The 21,339-nt window shown below is 28.8% G+C and overlaps 1 protein-coding gene across 3 annotated transcripts in view; it reads left to right on the top strand.

Annotated features, from left to right (window-relative positions):
- Positions 1 to 21,339, top strand: part of LOC113377989 (leucine-rich repeat-containing protein 24-like) — a 573,615-nt gene that overhangs the window by 85,515 nt on the left and 466,761 nt on the right. The window contains exon 2 of one of the 3 annotated variants that reach the window (XM_026618475.1): positions 7,313 to 7,316. The exons of the other annotated variants lie outside the window; for them this stretch is intronic. The gene's annotated coding sequence lies outside the window, so the exon portion shown is untranslated. The remainder of the gene's footprint in view (positions 1 to 7,312; positions 7,317 to 21,339) is intronic. 3 annotated transcript variants of the gene reach the window in all.

The raw sequence follows: 21,339 nt of genomic DNA, 5'->3' as shown, positions 1-21,339 counted from the left end.
ATTTCAAGTGATACCGGGCATCACTAAGTTATGACATGAGTTTCCCTGTAGCGCTGGTTTCATCCCGGTACCTTGCGGTTGCAAATAACTGAAATATCTGTAGTAAATTCTCCTAGAAATTTCCCAGTGAGTTTTAACCATATAATATCTATAAGAGTGACTCTATCAAATATTTAAACAGCTTAAAGTCTTACTCTCGTCATATGAGGACGTCGCCGTCGCATAGTTTCGCAATGCATTTTTCGGACGGTTGAACATCGCTCGTTGGTTCGTCCATCCGCTCGTTGTTATCCTCGAGCAAGAGCAGATCTCGGCATTCCATAGTGACGGCGTTGCAGTTTTTTTCTTCATTTTTATTTTATTATTTCGTGTTTCCATTTTACATTCTTCATCGTGCACGTTTGTTGTTCATAGATATAGCGATGTAGAACCGATTCTCAGAATAAGCGATCATTGGGCTTTATTATACTTGCCTTTTAAGTGGGACTCATTTGGATTCTGGTCATGCTTTTAGGTTGGGTTTAATATAGTGCGAAAACTTGACGAACAAAGGAAGTATTAGTTGCGAAGTAACACATCATATAATTTTACTAACTGTGATTAATACTTTTTGTACCTGGAATAAAATTTTGTGATTCGTCTGCGTCTCGCTCCCTGTTTTTGTATTTGCCTCTTTATACTTCATATATCGCAACAAGCATTTGGCGACTTAGTTTATAAAGTATGTATCATAGTTTGTGAAATTATTTCATATTTTTTTACATTTTAATGTTATTTTTTTGGGTTTCAACTTCTTCTTTTTTATATAAAATATTATGAAATAATTTTTAATGTTCTTCATTGGTTTTTATTATAAATAGAGAGACTGGTTACTTTATTTTGATCAGCAATAATTTTGTTAATTTACCAGTTAATTATGACAGTTTGAACATTTGTCTGCGTAGTAATCCTTAAATATTGTCCTTAAATATAATGGGTTACTAATAAAATTAAATCACACAACAAAAGGGCGAGTGGCACAACCGTCCACACCCTCAGGTCGGTTATGACAGACCTAAACCATAGGTTAAATAATAATAGTTAAAAATACCAAAATGGTTTATAACGTTTTTTATTATCAGAAATGTGTGACACAACACAACTTCATCAGTTAAACAAAGCTTATGGATATAGTATAACAATATATAACCAAGGATATTTTTTTAAACAAAGTTCACAAGAAATCTTTCTGAACTATTTTTTTGTATTGAATTTTACTTTTCCTTTCTTTTTTGTTTTTTTTTTTCTTATTTAAGTTAGATTTTTTTATCTGTTTAATCTTCACTCGAAAATGACAAGAAATACATGTCACAACCGTACCCAACGCACACTTTTGAAAACAAATCATCGTTCTGATTGAGCTAAATTATCTACGCAAAAACTAATTGCTGGTAATTCACTACTAATGTTCAACTTACAGCTAAATAACAAAGTGATTTATCTGAATACAAGGAAGTAATGAAAAGAAAATTTGAACATGAAGACTTACCTTTGACTCTTTCATAATCATATTATGCAGAGCGCCGACTCAATTCAAAAACGGAAACTTGTTCGTAAACACATCATTTTTCTCTGATGTTTAAAATAAAACTAAATTGTTTTACCAAAAAACCCCTTGATAAATGCTGTAAAACCCCGTTAAGACTGTTTTCCAAAAATGCGTCTTAAGTGAGACAGTGTATTATGCGATATAAAGACCGGGATTGGCCTAAGTGGCGTATTTTGCAAGTAATAGTATCAATTATGATCGTTTTAAGGGGGCTCTGTTGTTTTATGTATATTTATTTATTTATATAATGCTCTGTAAGTAACATACGGATATGAGGCTTAAAATTAATGTTACGAAACTTTTATAATTTTAATAATTTTTTTAAAAACATCTTAAATGAAGTAATGTAAAACGTATTAACCCTTTCCATTCGGTTGCCGCCACCCCGGCGGCAAAATACATGTAAATCTCGCAATTCGTGAGTGGAAAGGGTTGAAAAATGAAGCAATCCTTTGGACATTTGGTTACCATAAATGTTAGTAATTTCATATTTTGTTGTATTATCAATATTTGACTGAAGTTCAGAATCTCAATTTTTTCTATGTTCTTTCTCTTTTTTTTGCTTCCTTGTTTCTTATAATTATTTATAATTAAATTTTAATATGAGAAAGCGTACTAATTTAAAACTTATTCAATTAAATTAAAATGTTAATGATAAATCTAATTAATTTTAAAATTTAATATATGTATCAAACCAAATTCAATACAAATTATGGATATTTACAAAAATACGTACAAAATTATTTTAACATACTTGACGTAGAGCTGTGGTCGAGAACCGGGGTAAATTACCCCAAATGGGGTAAAAATAAAATTTTGGGGGGGAAGAAGTATGTATTTTTTATTGATATTTCTGCTACGTAGTTTCCTGTATGGGGGGTAATATCAACTTATTGTTAGACAAAATTCTATCTATTCGCCATGGGGGTAATATCAACTTATTGTTAGACAAAATTCTATCTATTCGCCATGGGGGTAATATCAACTTAGACAAAAATATTTTGGGGTAATGATTAAAAAAGTTTCCCGACCGCTGGCGTAGAGTAATATTTATGCATAAAATTAATACTAGTTATTGTGGCAAAATAATAACAATAATTTCATAAAATGCCAAATAGATTTTTTTTTATTTTATTTTATTTATCATACAGCTCACAGAGTAGCTCCAGGAGGACTTAAAAATACAATTTCAATAATACATATTATAATAATACAAATATACTAATATATGATATAACAACACATATCATAATATAATTCATCTAAAGTATATATGATGGAAATAACATATTCGTGACAAAATATCAAGACTAACTTGTACAGATGGTAATTAATTGTTTTACTGAAGTATTGTGAATATCCATATCTTTATATATTTTATCATCTTATGAGACTAGAGCTGACTTTAAGATGGTTTCTCTTAAGAGAAACAAACTTTCGTTAAATTTTTTAAAGCTTTTTCGTATCAAAATATTTATAAATAAAAAAAATCCTCATTATTTGTATTAAATTCTATATTTATTTTTGCTAACATTTAATAATGTTACATACAAGTATGTACATCTAAAACGGAAGTAATTTTTCAAGTTGTGTACTTAAAAAGAAAGTAATTTCACCAAGTTTCTATCTAGTTTTGAAACAAAGTTGCTTAAGTATACCTACTTGAAGAAACATCGATTAAAATCTATCTTATCTCGAAGACCCAACACTAAAATGATTCTGTTTTTTTGTTCTGCAACATACGTTACGTTTCTTCCTTCTTGTAGATGACCCACGACCGTCTTTCTGTATAATCGCACTTTTATTTGTAGTTGTGCATGTGCTCTTGAGAGTCGTTTGAAATAAAATATAGTTATCGTATTTCAAAACTCTGATGCTTCAGAAACAGAAAAACGACTTTGACGTAGTTGAAAAAAAAAAGTTGAAATATAATATTATTCCTAGTCGTCACGAAAAAAATTAAAAAATGTCTTTTACAATCATGATGAAATAAGATGAGGTACAATACGAACTCGGTCACACTAAGTCGGAAGTATTGTGCTTTTTTTAAATTCTTTTGCTTTTTTATTTATATTAAATCAAGAAGGATAATTTTTTTATTTGAGTGATCATTTTTCTACTTAAGATAATAAATCAAATATTCATAAAGCACTCAAAAAAAAAAATAGTCACTATAAAGCACAAAAAATAAATCTGCGTTCAGGGATCCAGTTTTTCACAGTAATGATATTACAAATTAGTGCATGGCATTGAGCATTGGGGTAAATTGCTGGAACTTTCCCTGCCGAAAATTAAAATGTTTAAAAAAGCTTAAATTTTTTTGAAATCCCAAAAAATTAGATTATTAAGAATTTTAACGGTTTAAAAAAATTATTTTAAAAAAATGACTTCATTTTTGTTTACATTTTGATTTTTTTTATAATTCGAATTTTTCTGAAAAATTTGAACTTTTTTCAAAGCAATCGTGTTGCGTGGCTTTTTTTTAGAGAAAATACATCGAAGCGCGTAAGCGCCTCATCGCAGTTATACAGATTAACATTGGTACGGAACCCATAGAAATTTAAACAAAATTCATACTTGTTATTATCATCTCTATAAAATATCTGATAATTGAATGTTCATATGTCTAATGATCGTTTTTGTCCGCCAAATGGCTTTTTTTTCAATTTTTTTTATTGGATCTCAGAAACCGCTAGACCTGCCTTCCCAAAAATGTAATCAGTTCTTCATTTTGTCAATACAAGTAATATGTTTTATGAATTATTGTAATCTGACGCTCCATTCTCTCAAACTGAATTACGATTTTTGGCTCTTTTTGCCCCGTATCTTTGTAACGGCTAGACCTGCCATTGCCAAAAACTAATGAGCACGTCTCCTTATCAATCCGAATAGAATTTTTTTTTAATTATTCAAACGGTTGATAGCTGTTTCCAAAATCGGCGACGAAAATTTGTTTCCGCACACACACACACATGCATACATCAATTTTTTCTAAGGTATGCCAAAATGTTCAGAAATTTTTGAAACGTAAAGATATATAAAAAAAAAATATTTTCGTTTTTTGCGATTACTATAACTTAACCTATAGGAAGTTAAAATACTTTTAGACCATTAGGACATTCTGTAATTAATTTTATCTAACAACTTCCTTGTTAGGCTACTAGGATGTTCAGGCAGCCTGTTTTCATACCTTACTTTATACCTGACTACCTCATTTTTTATGAAATCTATTTCCAAATATTTGTGTAGGGGATATACCTGGATGCATTGACAATTTGGCTAAGTATTAGCAGTGATTATATATTATATATTATAATAAATAGCGGCGATATCCTGTCCATAACGGCATTTTTTCTGTATGAAAATTGCAAAATTATATTTATTCTACAATCAACATCCAATAAGAAGGCATATAACAACTAGGATGCACTACACTTTTTATATTTTTCATTTTCTTAAGAAAAACAAACAAGATCACAGTGAGATCTTTTTATGAACTATTGTAAACGAATGAACAAGAAAACGTATTTTAAAATAAGATCAAAAAAACTGTATAGATTTCACTCTAGAGAGAGAAGTTTTAAGATGCACTATATACATTTTCAAGTTTTTATTTTTTACTCGAAATTTTTCAATAATAAAATTATCAAGTATTTTACGATTTTACAATCCTGATTAAATGCGCCAACTTTTGATAAAATTTACCAACACGCTTCAGTACATTTTTTTTAAAAGATGGTTTTCTCAAAGTCTTGAATTGAATTCTTGATAACTTGGGGAAACTATGTTATTATTCTTTACTGTTGTTCTACAAATGTTATTCACGATAATGGTTTCAAAATTTAAATAAGAAAATTAATAAAAATTAACCGCAATAACCAAAAAATGGTCATAGTTTCTCCAAAACCTTAGGTTGTACTTAAATGTTCATAATTTCCAAAGATGAGATTTTTTTCTAGATTTTTTCAGGACAGTTTTAAGGTCAATACTATCACCTCGTTTCGGCTTGACGTTGAGTTCTGGGACATTCTGTGTATTTAATACTTCAAATTGAAACATCGCACTTCAGCGTTTTCTTCTTTATTTCAAATAACAATATAATAAAGTCACCATTTAACTATAGGGCATGCCTAGCCATCATAATATAGAAACACTACAAATATTTCAAAACAAATTAAATAAAAAAATAGTAAGAACATTTATTAAATAACATCTACCCATTTATTTGTTATGAAAAATATAATAATTAGACCTTGCTAAAAATTATTAAAAAGTTTTATAATAGCAAAAAATTAAACAACAGAAGACATCAAACGAATATGTTACGTGGTTAATGAGGTTATACCGCTCGTTAGCGACACTGTGTATTTTTCATTAATGACATACTCTTATGCTAAAAGTAATTAGAAATGTTGTTAAAACTGAATACACATCATTCATAGATAATGGTAAAGGGCTCGTTTTAATATTTGCACCTCTGTTGTGTTAATAGACCAGCCGCTAATTAAAATACGCAGAAAATTGATCAACAAGAAAAGTTAATTTTTTATGCAGTTGGAACGAAGCCATCGAATAATTGAAGTAGATATATAATAATACTTGTTTTTTAAAATTTATGGAATTTAAACTTTTACTTTTTATACTAAATGTTATGAAATATTACTGACTATTATCTATAAACACTGACAGACACATTTAATTGCAGACAATTTAATTGCAAGCAAATATCTATTAAAGAAATTAAAAATTATCAAAAAAAAACTATTAGATGTCTCGTTACATTTATTGTCGAATATAGTTTCAGATATTTTAATTCTTATATATACATTTGGTTAAGTCAAACTAAGATATGAAGTGTAAATAAAATGTTTACTCTTTAAAATATCTATAAAAAATCTAGTAATTGGATGTGCAAACATCTAATGATCATTTTTAAACCTCCAAATACCATTTTTTACCTTTTTTATTCGATCTCCAAAAAAATCCTGGACCTATCTTCTCAAAAATGTAATCAATCCTTTATTTTGTCAATACAAATGAAATGTTTTATGAATTATTGAAATCGGACGCCTTGTTCTCTCAAAAACTGAATTACCACTTTTAGCTCGTTTTGTCCCGTATCTTCGAAACGGCTGGACCTTCCTTAGCCAAAAACTAATCAGCATGTCTTTTTATAAATAAGAAACGAATGTTTTTTGAATTATTCAAATCGTTTAATCCGTGTTCTCGAAATAGTCGACAAAAAATTGTATCCGCACATACATACACGCACGCGTACGCACACATACATTGTAAGGTATGCCAAAATATACAAACTTTTGAAACGTAAAGATATATAAAAAAGTATTTTAAATTTTTTTTGCGATTACTGTAACTTACCCTAGGGGAAGTTAATAAAAATTATAGGAAACAAAACAAAACATTTGGGCAGCTTTAAAACTTATCCCGTCCTGTGACAGGTAGTATTTTGTATTTTGCTCCTACTAATAAAATAATCTATATTATTTTTTTTTTTCAAATATCAAAATAGTTCAAGGACCACAGGGTCTTTTAGTGAGAATACACGTTCTAATCATAAAATCATAGAAATGCAAATAATAAAATCTATTATTGAAAACGAGTGAGGATTAAGCAAAGTATTAGCACGCCCGGTGTTAAATGCAATATTACCTGTTGTAAAATACAGGTAGTTAAATGCTGTGCATTTGTTTTATGAACTGTTAGGAAGGTATTTTTGAGATAGATATAATGGTTTTATGTTTTGCCGTTTTCTCTATACTCTGTAGAATATATTTAATTTTTTTTATTTTACACAAATTCATACTTACATACAGGAATAAGCAAACACATGCAGATACTTGAGATATTCTTTCCACAATGAGTCTTTATAATTAGGACAATATATTGGTAAATGAAAAAGTATTATAATTTGGAATAAAATAGAGTAATTCAACATAGAATATTAATTTTTAAATTGCTAAAATTCAGTTTGAACAATTTAAAATTTAAAATATGTTTCAGCTAATCATACAGTACTTTATTTTTAACTTCCCGAAGAAGAAGTTTATGTTTTCATAAAAAAATCCGATTCGTTAATTTTATGTTTTCTCGACGTTTCAAGCCATTCTGATTCGAATGAACCAAATTTGGAAAAAGTATGTGTGTGTGTGCGTGTGCATCAACAGATTTATTGCCGTAAATCGACGTTTTCTCAAAAACGGCTGGACCGATTTCAAAAATTTAAATCCATTCGATGTATCTCGGTGAGGACTATCGTTTGTCAGTTTCGCGCTGCAATCGGCCAAGCCGTTTCTTTGTAAATTGCAGAAAAGTGAAAATTTTTTTGTCCACGTTTTAGCCCGCAATTCTGAATCGATTATGAAAATTCAAAAACCGTTCGAAAGATATTGGTTGAGAATCGTGCTGATTGGGTTTTGGTGGAGATCGGCCGGGCCATTTTCTTCTAATAAAGTGTTAAAAAAAATTTGTTCGACGATTTTTATTATTATTTTTTTGACGATAGATACCATAGTCTTCTAGATCATACTAAAATATTACGTTGTCGTAGGATCGTTTTTTATTTTTTTCATTGAGCATTATAATAGTTATAATAGTTACACAGTTTTGTAAGTAGATGTTTGAATTATCACGATGAATAATTAATATTAAATTTGTCATTGTTCCCTGTATCTAAATCTAACTTCTTTAGTCATTTTACCTTCGCATTTTCTCTATAATGCGAACGCAACCTAAGTAACTTAATATCATAAACTTCTCTAGAAAACAAGGTTCATATATACGTGTATCGAAATACACATTACAAAATAATATATTTTTGCATTGCGTGTATAGATATAAAATTTTACAGACTCCAATGTACAGAAAGGTATATATTATTTACAAGATATATAGGCATCGGAGCATATATCATGTACATATTTAAGAATGTATTGATCCGAGGTCGGATTTACTATCTTTTTTTCCTTGGATTGATCTCATATTCATTGAATGCCCTCCTTAGCAAAATGTACATTTAATGGCATTAGTATTTTGTTATAGATGGAATGAGGAACATATCTATCGATTTTTTTAGGGATTATATTTATATGGACTTCATTACTCTATATCTTCAGAATATTATATATATGTATATATATATATATATATATATATATATATATATATATATGTTTCAATATTACAAATTTATATCTTCTTCGACTTTCATTATTATAATTTTTTCCTCGTCTTTGTTTTAGCTTTATTGTAATGTCTTGTACTTTCATGTTAATGGATTGGATTGTACATTCGTATTGGATTTTTGCATCATTCCTATAAAAAACATTTGCATTTCTCTGCGATAATCTTTTCTCTAATTGCATACTGTTTTCTTGTTTCCGAACATGGACGTAATTGAATTCCTGAACAATATTCTATCGTTTCGATTCGAAACTATTGAACGAATATAATAGTAATTCTAATACGGCTCATCCTTCGTGTTTTTCTCGAAGCAATATCGAATTATTTTAGGGTAGAGCGGGGCGCAATGATCCAATTTGACTGTCAGTAATTATAGAGCCTAAACTATGAACTGTATGACAACACATAACATGTATCAAACAAGCAACTACCGAAGTATGTTCAATAAAAATTCCAGTAAAATTCCTAATTATAACTAGTGGTGTATGGCATCGTACCTTAAGGCAAATTGCTGGAACTTTCCGTACCTGAATGAATTATTCGAGGAATATTAAACGTTTTCAAATAGATTATTATAAATAATGTCACTTTCATTATTCTTATTTTATAAAAATTAAATAAATAAAACTCAATCAATCGGATTTAAAATGAAGAACATTATCAAATATTTCTAAGTATTTAATAAACTGAATTCCAATGTTAAAATTATTTATTTGAAGTATTTAATTGATGTTTAGAACTTTTGCTAGAATTAGAATTAAAATCCGAAATATTTTTCGATTCTCAAAAAATTTTTTTTTTGAAAGTTAAAAGAAAATCTTTTCCTAGAAGCAACCGGTTCGTTAACACAAACAGAAAGTTTTTTAAATAATTCAAATTGGATGCTTAGTTCTATCAAAAACTGACACTTCGCTTCATATATATCTCCGAAGCCGATGGACCTGTTTCCGTCAAAAACTAATCAGCTCAATAGGAATCGAATGTTTTTTGAACAATTCAAATCGGTTCATCCGTACGCCTGAAATCGTCGACGAAATATTGTCTATCCATTTTTCTGAGATGTGCTAAAATGTTCAGAAACCTCTGAAACGTACAGATATGCAAAAATTTTGGTCTATTACTACCTACGGGAAGTTAAATTTAAAGTTTAGAGGCACATTTTTACAAGAGTAACACTGTGTATAACCTTGATCTGGTATTTTGTCGGAAATATTTATCAGAAGAGTTGTAATAACTATTAATTTAGTTTAACTCTTTTAAAACTGTTATATTTACTATTTTTTTTTGCTCTTCACATTCTTGCTAGGGTAAAGGTACAGTTGATCCTTTTTGCCCCAACCACATGCAAATTTTTATGGAGGTTATATAAAAAAAATTGTTGAATCTAACTTAAAAATAGCAACACATCTTATAAAATAATTAAATAACGTATATGTACTTAAATTTTATAAGGTCTTGTAAACTAAACAACAGTGCTGACAACCAAAAGAACTAATAACGTAAGAAAATACTTTTGTTATAAATTTTTTAACATGGCTGTTTATCTCCTGGTAGGGACGTCTACCATGGTGATGGCTGGTTGAACATCTTTTGCCCTCTACTTTCAAATATTTTTGTTAAAAAAAATTCTTAAATTTACTTGCTTTTGAGATTTTGTCATTTCATGATCGGTTGTTAAATTAAATTATTTATCCTGTCAGACTATAATAACTGATAAGAGAGAAAATTGTATGCAAAGCGTTTGCGTAATTAAATCTTATCAACTCTAAACAAGCTTGTTATTATCCTTTGTTTCAGCATCATAATTTCTCATTTCTGTGACTCAATAGAAATTATTGTTATTGGAAATGTAAATTAATTCAAACTATCTATTGATTTGTAACATGAATCATAGGAATTAATCAGTACAAATGTTTTTATTGTATTAGTTATTGTTTTAAAATTGCGTTACTAGAAACAAAACAATATGATTCAGAGTCTTGCCAGCTTCGAAACGTGTTATTTATTTAATAATAAAATAAATAAAATGAAATATTGTTCATAATAACGAAGAATTTATATGGTAATCATAAGAAAGTCAATGGTATATGCTTCTCTTGTTTGGTAATAAGCAAAATTTAATTAAATCACAAAAAGTGCTAAATATTTTATTAACATTTGTTATAGAACAATCGAGAAATCCAGTCTGTAAAAATTTCATTACCAACAATTTTCTTCTTTAGCAATGAATTTAATAATAAATATATTTAAAAAAATAAAATTAATAATTGATGCGTGGTTCTAGTACAAAAGTAAAAATTACCATCTTCATTAATGACATTGGCATTTATCAATTAGGATTAAATTTTTATTTTAATCATGGTTAGAAATTTAGCTGTACATTCAGTATTTACTAATTAGAAATTAAATATGAGTTTATGTATTTATATCTTAAAGATATAAATGATGTCTTTTGTACGATTGAAAAAAAAAACATCTGTTACAGAAATCATCTGTAAAAAATTATAAATGAAATAAAAATCTTCTCAAAAACTAATATGTGAACATATGAAGGACTAAACAAGCACTTAGATCAATGAGGAATGTATGACTAATGTGTTAGTCTCTTCACATCTTGAGAAGATTACTCTAATTAGAACCTTTCACTTGCCATACTTGATTTTTATTTTTTTCTTATCATAATAACAGTTGTGATTTATACTATTTTTTACTGTACTTCTAAAAAAAGTCTTTTTATCGATACTTAAATTTTCGGTTATGCATGAATATTTTCATGATATTATTAACCGATTTCCTACTTTTTTATTTTTATATAGAAAGTTTGATTAAGATGTGGTTTTGTCTATGTAATATCTGTCTTGCCTATAAAAACATTTAATAACTTCAAAGATTTATAGAAACTACGAATAATATAGAAATTATTTCAATAAACTTAAATTTCTTACACGGCACAAATGTTTCATCTGTGCTATTATTTTCATTATAATTATTTACGGGGGACAGGGTAAAATATTCTTCTAATTCAGACATTTTTTTATTAAATCAAGATTTATACTACGATGTAACCTTAAAATCTAATTACATTCCGATTTCCTAACGACAACACGACGACTAATCACAATCAAATGAAATGATTTCATCGAGAGCGAATGACGAACAGTTTGGGCGTAACGCAACTTCCGTTGCATTTTCACAGATTTACTACCTAGTCGCGCCTAAAGTCTACTTTGAATTTGATCCGACATCTTCCTTGCTAGATTATTAGGATGATCAATCAGTGTTTTAATATTTTTGACTATCTTTGAGTACCAAATTTCTGATGGAACACTAATAATATTACCCAAGAAACTGATTACATCGCGAAACAACTTGTCAAATACCAAATCGAAAATTATCAATGCATTCGAAACTAATTTATTTTTCAGAATTTATATTGTCCTAATTTGTACTACAAATAAAAATATTTATGGTTGTGATGATGTAGCTTATATTGATTGCACAAATGCATAGTCCTTTAGTTTATTGCGCGTCGTAACAAATATCTAGATATTTATTTATTATTTGATATAATAATAACCGGGGACTAATAAAATTTTCTATCATTTAATTAAATCTTGTGCAGCTACTACATGTGCAGTTGCACAACAATGAAATTAGTGTAGTGCTTGTTTCGCTATGTATATAGGTAAAAACTCTGTGGAAAAATTTATTTTACTTACAAACTTTCTGAAGAAGTTTGTTTCTGCAAGAAAATCCGATTCGCTAATTTTATGTTCTCTCGATGTTTTAAGCCAACCTGAATCATTTAGTAAAACTTTATCAATGGAGAAAATGAATAACCTGTTTTTTTTCAAATTCTTCAAAATTTGACTATTTCGAAATTTTTATATTTTCAATTATTTTTCAAATTTATCGGTCTAGTACGAAATTTGGCAGAATTACATTTTTGAAATAGCGGTAGGCGTTTGGCTTTGTATTCACCGAGTTCGGACTTTAGACCTGCATTTTTGTCAATCTTATATCAAGCAGTGATGATACTTGAACTTTTAGATCAAAATATGTTTCCGAAAATAGTCTTTTCCAGCATCAAAGGGTATGGGCGCATTGCCATACAGAATCGGCCCCACCCTGGTATTTAAATAATTTATATGCCATTTTATAGGTCTATTTGATAAAAACCGATATACCAATTTTCAACTTTGTACCTCATCTTATGGCCGAGATATCATTGAAAATATGCCAAAGTGGCCCCTTCTTTCAAACTCACTTTTTGGCGTAACCATAAAAGATATCAAAAAAATTTTACGTGATTCTACTCACATTGACTCAGACCACATTACGTAGAACAATCGATTCCAAAAAATCGTTTACTATTTGCTGAAAAAGACAAAATAATTTTTCAATTGATTATTTCGGGTAGTGCATTTATTTGGACCACTTTCTAATTAGCGTTATTCGAAAGCCTATTGTTTTTTCTTTGAGTACTGCAAATATTGTTCAAATCAATTTAGTGGAACACATTGGAAATTTGAAAAGAACAGAGCAAGTACACCCGCGCGTAACGCTAATAGTACCCTGCAATTGCATAGAGTTCGTTCGGACGCAAAACAGTGCGCGATGCGCCGAAACGATTCTTAAGAAATTCTGAATGCGAAAATATTTATTTTATAGTTATATATGTATAAATTCACGGAGTTTGAAATTTTTAGACATTATTAGTTTTACTATATTAATTAAATCACTAAAACTAGTGGTGTATCGTGCCTTAAGGCAAATTACTGGAACTTCCCGTACTATAATGAAATAAGAATATTGAATGCTTTCAAATATATTATTATAAATACTGTAACTTTTATTATTCGAATTTATAGACAAAATAAAAGTGCTCTTAAATTGAACGATGGCGTTTAAATATGTTAGCCTGAAAAGTGAATGAACAAAACTTAATGAAGCGGAGTTAGAAATTTATGAGTCTACTCACATTGCCTTAGACCACATAATGTAGAACAATCATTACCAAATAATGATTTATTATTGGCTAAAAAAGATAAAATAATTTTTTTAGTTGGTGTTTTCGTGTAGTGCGTTTAGTTGGACTACTTTCTAAGCCTATTTTTGTTTGTAGTACTGCAAATATTGTTCAAATCAATTTTGGTGAATTTTTTATTGGTGCAGCAATTCCGCAAAGAGTTATTTTCATTTACACTGATTAGAAACATATTTTCATCTATATTTTTTAAGTAAAAGCCGTCACTTCTGCTTGATTAGGCTACAGAAGCAGGTATCCAAACTCAAAATCTCTGTTTGGAAATCCATAGCTCTAACCACTAGGCCATGGTGGCTTTCGACGCTAATAATATAGATGCAAAATAGTATTTCCCATTTTTCCCAGAAAATATTTAAAAATCCTAAACGTTTTTGAACGTGACGCATTGCAATTATCGATTAATCATTTATTGGGAGCAGTACGGCGTTTTGATTGATCGCAAATGTTCGCGTGCAATAATCTACATATCGCTTGTTTATATTTGAAAACAAGCCTTTATATTCGTTTATCAAGATCCGTTCGATGACGTCTTAAATACTTAAAATAACATTTTCATTACGCACTCAAACGTCGTTTTTGCTAGCACGAGCTTTTTTTCGCTATGATTCACATCCTGTGAATACGTCACTACATAAGTACATGATTTGCTGTACTTGCATAGAATGGTAGGAAATGCTGAATATGAAGTCGATTTTTAAGAATATCGAAGTTTATAATATATTATTGTTATTGCAATGGGATATGACTGGTGTGAAATGTGAGAAGTACGGAGTTGGATTACAAACATAGAATTTTTAGTTGTCAGAAATGATAGCAGTAACATATGATGAAGTGATCCTCTGAAATAATAGAACTTATTTTCGAAGTAATTTTTTTAATCATGGAATTGAAAATAAATAAGACACTTATCAAAAATTTATCATTAATCTGTTCAATGACGTCCTTCAAAAATAGTTGTTTTTGGGAAAGTCGTTTCGAAGACACAAATGAAAAAGTGCATAAAATATGTTATGCCAAATAACAAATATTTTCCATATCAAAATATATTTATAATTAAAACTAGGTGTATCAGTTGCTGTGTTATACCTATAAATAAAAGTATATAAATGCGATTCTGTTACATTTAGTTATCAACATGCAAAATACATAGAATATTTTTTTTCTATTGAACTGAATATTTTTATAAAATTGAACTTTTGCATAAGCTCAAAAAATAATCTCAATCGAAATCCAGTCAAAAACGTCCACTGACAGAAATCAAGATGAAAAATGATGTAATTACTTTAGTAATTCATGCAAAATAGGAGTTGTGGTAAGAGGGTGAAAATTTAGGGCTATATGCTTTTTTATATACGCATTATCTACTACGGATATTATTTTCATGTAAATTTTATCCTTTGCTCTCTTATTTATTTAAATTTATGTTATTATTTATCAATATTACTAGATGTTAACTATTTTACAGTTGTAATAAATATTGTAATAAAAAAAAATATATACGCATTATCAAAAAATTAAAAAAATAAACATTGCCCAAAAAATATTGAAAAAAAAACTATGGCAAGAGGGTGAAAATTTAGGGTTATGCTCCTTGTATGCGCATTATCAAAAAATAAAAAAATAAAAATTGACCTCAAAAATATAAAAAAAATCTTTGGGATAACCAACCTCTTCCGCTTAGTTTAATGTTTGTGTTTTTTGTTGAATTTTAGCCTCATTAATTATATGTGTTATATATCACCTTCATATTATACTTCTGTGCAAATATAAATTCTTTATTACAAAACGCAGAATTAGTAACTGATTTTTATTTTTGTATCAGAATATTTTTGAACTTGATTTCATTTTTTTTACAAAAACTCGTCACTTTGGAATACACATGAAATGACATAATTAGTTCTTCTGAACTCTTTTTTTTTACCTTACAATTACATGAATTGTCTTTTATAAAATGACTTAATATAATTAATTTTGATCAAATATTTGTAAATAGAACTGAAAGTTCCAATATAATTCATAATGCAGAAATAACAATCTATATTAACAGCAATTAGAACTCAATAATTCTATGAGCTGTTGCGATACTGTTTAGAAGGCAACCGAATGGTAGATCTAAATTTATTTCAAACATTTTATTAGATTTTTTTAATTTTGATGTCATATTTTATTTGTAGCAATACTAGGGAACGGCTGGTTTTGCATAACATAATATTTTAGATCTATATTTTCTAGTGAAAATTAATATTACTGCTGGGCATTAGGCTGGTTGCAAGACCTCTTACTCTCAGGCATGGAGAATTAGAACTTTCAGGGCTAAAATTCTCTATGTATAGCTATATTTGTACACAATATTAGATGAGTTTATTATTTTTATTGGCACAGGTGTACAAGAAAGTAATAAATTCTTTCTGTAACTCTAAATTATCTCATTTTTCTCGGAAACCTTTTGTCACTACATTTTCTTACAATTGATGGATCACTCAGACTGTATTTGCGTCATTATCGAAATTGTAAGCCTGTAGGCCATTATTTTTCAAAGAATCTGCTAATATAAAACGAAACATACTATTGATGAGGTTGTTTTATAAATAACCTGTATTTTGAACAATACTAAGGTAAAAAGTTATAATTTTGTGAAGAATTCTAATCTTTTTTCTTCTAAAATTACAAGGAACTTTCACAAACAAACGGTACCAATGAATATTAATATAATCACGTGGACAAAATTCATTCTTTTAATATTATAGGGAAGTAATGTAAACAATCTTACACTGTAAACTTTAAAGATTACATTTTAAACAAATTCATAATAATGAACTAAGTTAATCAATTCTTATATATATATATATACACACACACACATATATATATATATATATATATATATATATATATATTTATGATTTTTATATATGAGCAATTGACTTAATTAATATCTATTATTACTAAATAAGCATTCCAGAATTTGTTTACCGTGCAATATATACAAGAGTTGCAAAACGATAATTAAATATATTTTCATTGAATGAGTACATGAATAGCAATTAAATTTAGCAATTATTTTATTTTCATACTCTGGTGCTCGGATTTTTTCAATCCGCTATATATACAACAATTTTTAATCAAGTTGAGTACTATTTAATTATAGATGAATAAAATATTTTTTGTTGCATATTTTCCAAATAATTTAACTAAAAGGGTAGTGGAATGCTTTAATAATAATATATTTAATCTATATTGTTAGTGTTTGTTCTGTTCATAATATCAGAATAAAAATTATTTTTAGTAATAACATGACAATAAACAAGTCTTTATCACCAAACGTTTCGACATACAATCATGTCGTCTTCAATAAAAACTTGGCACGGAATTTATATAATTAAATGAGATAAATTTTAACATTATTAGCACTATTTAATGTCACTAATTTCATCATCTTAGATAACTAAATATTATGGTGAGAAATCATATGTTCCTTTAATGATTATCCGAAGCAAACTGTTAGTTTTGCTAACATATGAGTTCTCATAATATTTAGTTAACATAGTTCAGTTATGTAGAAGTTTAGCTTTGAAGATATTTTGTATATGTTTCGAACATTAGTCAGAATTTAAAAAAACACATATATATGTATATCTATATATAAATATACGTATATGTATTTAAGTTTTTCTGAACAGTAAATTCAAAGTAAGTCTTTTAATTGTACTATTTATTTCTAGATATTTTTACTTCAAATTATATCTGGGTCTATATTTTCAAGTAAAATCGGATATCAGTTCTGCTTGTTACCAGGTCGTATAAAGCTCCAGATTTCAAATCAGAACCTCATTGTTGCAAAGGTTATTATCTCTACACTACAAAAACCCTCAAATAATTGAATAAAAAAATAGTTTAATTTGCCGATTCTGCCGCACAACAGACCAATGTTATGGCAAGGCCATGTTACGCTCCAACTTCCTTACAATATGCTACTGAATCATACTAAATAATGTCAAAAATGTCTTGGTTTTGCTTTGCACTCAGGCGTTTTACATATAAACTGCAATGTCACTCGTATGTTATGAAGCCGTGTCAGAAAGACCTGTTATCTAAGATCGTTTTTTTGACATTTGTGCGATTTGTAGGTTAGGTTTTCTATTTGAAAACCTGAGAAAAACGCCTGACTGCAACTACATAGCTTTTGTCCAATTTAGTATGAAAATTTTTCCATAACATAGCCTTGGCATAACTTTTGTCTGTTATGCGGCAGAATTGGTTCATAAGTATACGAATATAGACCTTTAACATAGCATTACCATAATATTTCTATTTTATCCAAGAATTGGCCCCTAAATCTAAACAGATTATTCATCCTTTTCTTCTCGAGTTTTACCGTTCATAAAGCTAAATTACTTATTTATGAGACATACATAATTAATGAAATACAATATTTCAATTCTATTCTATAAATAAGTTAAACATTCCGTACAAAGTCATCTTCGAATCGTTGTCTGCACACAACCCGTTCTTTCTTAGAAACGAATCTTCTTTCTAGCTTATACACTCTAACTTCTTTGAAAAGTCACCGCGGCATCTGCGATGATTGATAATTAGGAACTGTGCTAATAATTCATTGAATAGCAGCCAATTAACGAATAAACCGGGATTATCGAAGAAACAATTACCCAGTCAATTAGACTCAGATCCGTGACGAACAATGGGAACAGTTGTTCGTCAATGGCACTTTTCAAGAGAACATCAAAGACAAAAGATTATCGTCGCACACGAACGGTGTATGAATTATCACTAGTGAATGCTAATGATCTTTCTGTATGCCATCGGGACAATCTGCATCGTCGGCAGGTGCTGTTTACAAGACACCGCAAGCTGCGTATCGTGTGCCGAAAAGGACAACACCGATGACCAGGTCCTGGCCGACACGCTTCGGACCAGGGCCGCATTATCATATATACACACATGCATATAAATTAAATAATATATATATATATATATATATATATATATAAATATATACAGTAGGCCATCGCTTTACACGGCACTCTGGGTACACGGTTCCCATACTACACGGAGCTAAAAATCCGACATCCCTCCGACTACACGGACTTTTTATTACACGGTATTTGGTCAACAGCCCATAAGTTCGTTGTGCAAAAGGGTATTGTTGTAAATTTTGTTATCGACTTTTATCTTTTAGACATGCCTGATTGTATAATAGCCGCCTAAGAACACGTTTGAGCTGATTACTGCGTCGCGCCAATTTTTGAATAAGGTGTCAATTTCGTCACGTCATTTACGTCATTTCGTCCGTATTTCTCCTACTTCAAGTTGTATTTCTTGGTCTCCATACAACGCGATAAAAATGGTGCGATTTGTACCAACTCTGAGTCTCTCATAACACGGTTCCCATACTGCACTATGTAAGGTTCCATAGAACGCACTACGAATTAGCCTGAATTGTATGTTAAATACGAGTTTCTTATAGCACGGTTCCTATACTGCACGGTACGCACTTGCCGCGTAAAGCGAGGGTTTACTGTATATATATATATATATATATATATATAAATAAATAAATATTATATATATATATATATATAATATGATTTAGTAGTTAATTTTGATGTTGAAATATATGAGTGAGTTCTTGAGGGCGATACATCAAACAAAGAAAAGCCAAAGATTTATAAAATAATCTTTATTTCCAAAATAAAGAAACGTTTGGAAATAAAGATTATTTTATAAATCTTTGGCTTTTCTTTGTTTGATGTATCGCCCTCAAGAACTCACTCATATATAAAATATATATATATATATATATATATATATATATATATATATTAAATATATATATATATATACTAGATGACCCGACAGACGTTGTCCTGTACCCATGTCTACAATTTTTTAATATAATATACTAATATTTACCGTTTACCTAAAAATAATAATTATTGTTTTTTAAATTACTTTTCACGCCAAAATTGCATATACATTTATAATATGATCGATGTAAAATGTAGAACTGCTTTAAATAAAATGATGAGTCTCAATTCCGACACTATATTGGAAATTGAAGTCTTTTAAACGGTATAACATAACCATAACCATAACGTAACACTGGTACTTTATGTTGGATTAAATTAATTTAATTTTTTATTATTTAAACAATCCAAAATTGCATCTTAAACTTCTCCTAATCGATATCGTGAGGGCCGAATTGTATGTATTCATCTTTACTTTCCTATTTGTTGTTATCAAGTGAAATTTTTACGAAAAAAAAAACTATATTGAAAATTTAATATACGGATCTTGTGATGGCGCCCCCTAAGGCGTGCGCTCTTATTTTTTGCATGCATTGCATTAAAGGTAGGACCAGCCCTGATTATTACTTAATTTCATATTTTAAGTGAATTAATTTGTCATATCCTGTTCATGTGCATCATTCAATCTGCCATACATATACTGTATTTTATATTATTTTGATTTCTGGCACGTCTCAGCTGCTTTTTGGCAATAATAATGTAGACATTTCATTTTTCTTATTCATAATCATAAATTTATTATACATATTCTAATATTGTCTAGGTTCATAAGTAAATTGAAATTTTTGGCATATGATAGTTTTCATTTGTTTTCAATGCAAACAATGACATGTCGTTTTTTACATTTTTTTCATTTATTTTTACAATATTGCACATACATCCCAGTACTTTATAATCACACACACTCTAGAAATTTTCCTTAACAAACTTCAGAAAAATTTATCAAAATCCGAATAATCGTTTAAAAGGAGTACAATGAGTGCTTGTAATTTAATATGAACTTTACAGAATAACAATAAAGCTCAATTTGATTCTACGTTTTAGTTAGAAAACGTTTGTATGTGATAAAAGAAAGGGCCGTTTTTAGGGTTTTTTAAGGAGTTGCCAACCCTTATCACTTAGTGATATGTAAAATACTTATTATATTAATATATCAATTGAATATTATCTTAATTGAAAAAATGTGAATGGATCAAAAATTCAATAATAATGTGTTATAAATTGGATTAGTGGTTAGAGCTATGTAGTTTTAATCGAATGATTCATTATGAATAGTCGACCGTTGGGTTGTATTCTGATAATCGACGTCACACAACACCTTACATGACCTTTAATTTCTGATCGCTATATTCGAATAAAAACAAATCAAAATAATTTTAAAATTTTGCAATTATCTATAAAAATATATTTCAAAATATTACACTTTCAAAAAACCAAAAACCACAATGAAAAATTAGATTTCTCAATAAATTAATTCAGAGTAATAAATATTGAGGCAAAATTCGACACACATTATGTCGTCTATATACGACACTCGTACACAAAGGTCGTCAAACGGATGAAATTATTTGAGCCAAATTATGTTTATTATTTATTGATTTGATCTCTTCACTTTTTTGGTCCTATTTTTATGAAAAAAATCGTATAAAATTCATTTGAAGTAAAATACTTCTTATGAA

Source organism: Ctenocephalides felis, unplaced genomic scaffold, assembly GCF_003426905.1.
Source record: "Ctenocephalides felis isolate EL2017-DRISC unplaced genomic scaffold, ASM342690v1 CF-g0.4_SCAFFOLD_01886, whole genome shotgun sequence".
Classification (NCBI taxonomy): domain Eukaryota; kingdom Metazoa; phylum Arthropoda; class Insecta; order Siphonaptera; family Pulicidae; genus Ctenocephalides; species Ctenocephalides felis.
Note: the sequence above shows the minus strand (reverse complement) of the source record. Positions and strands in the feature narration are given on the sequence as shown.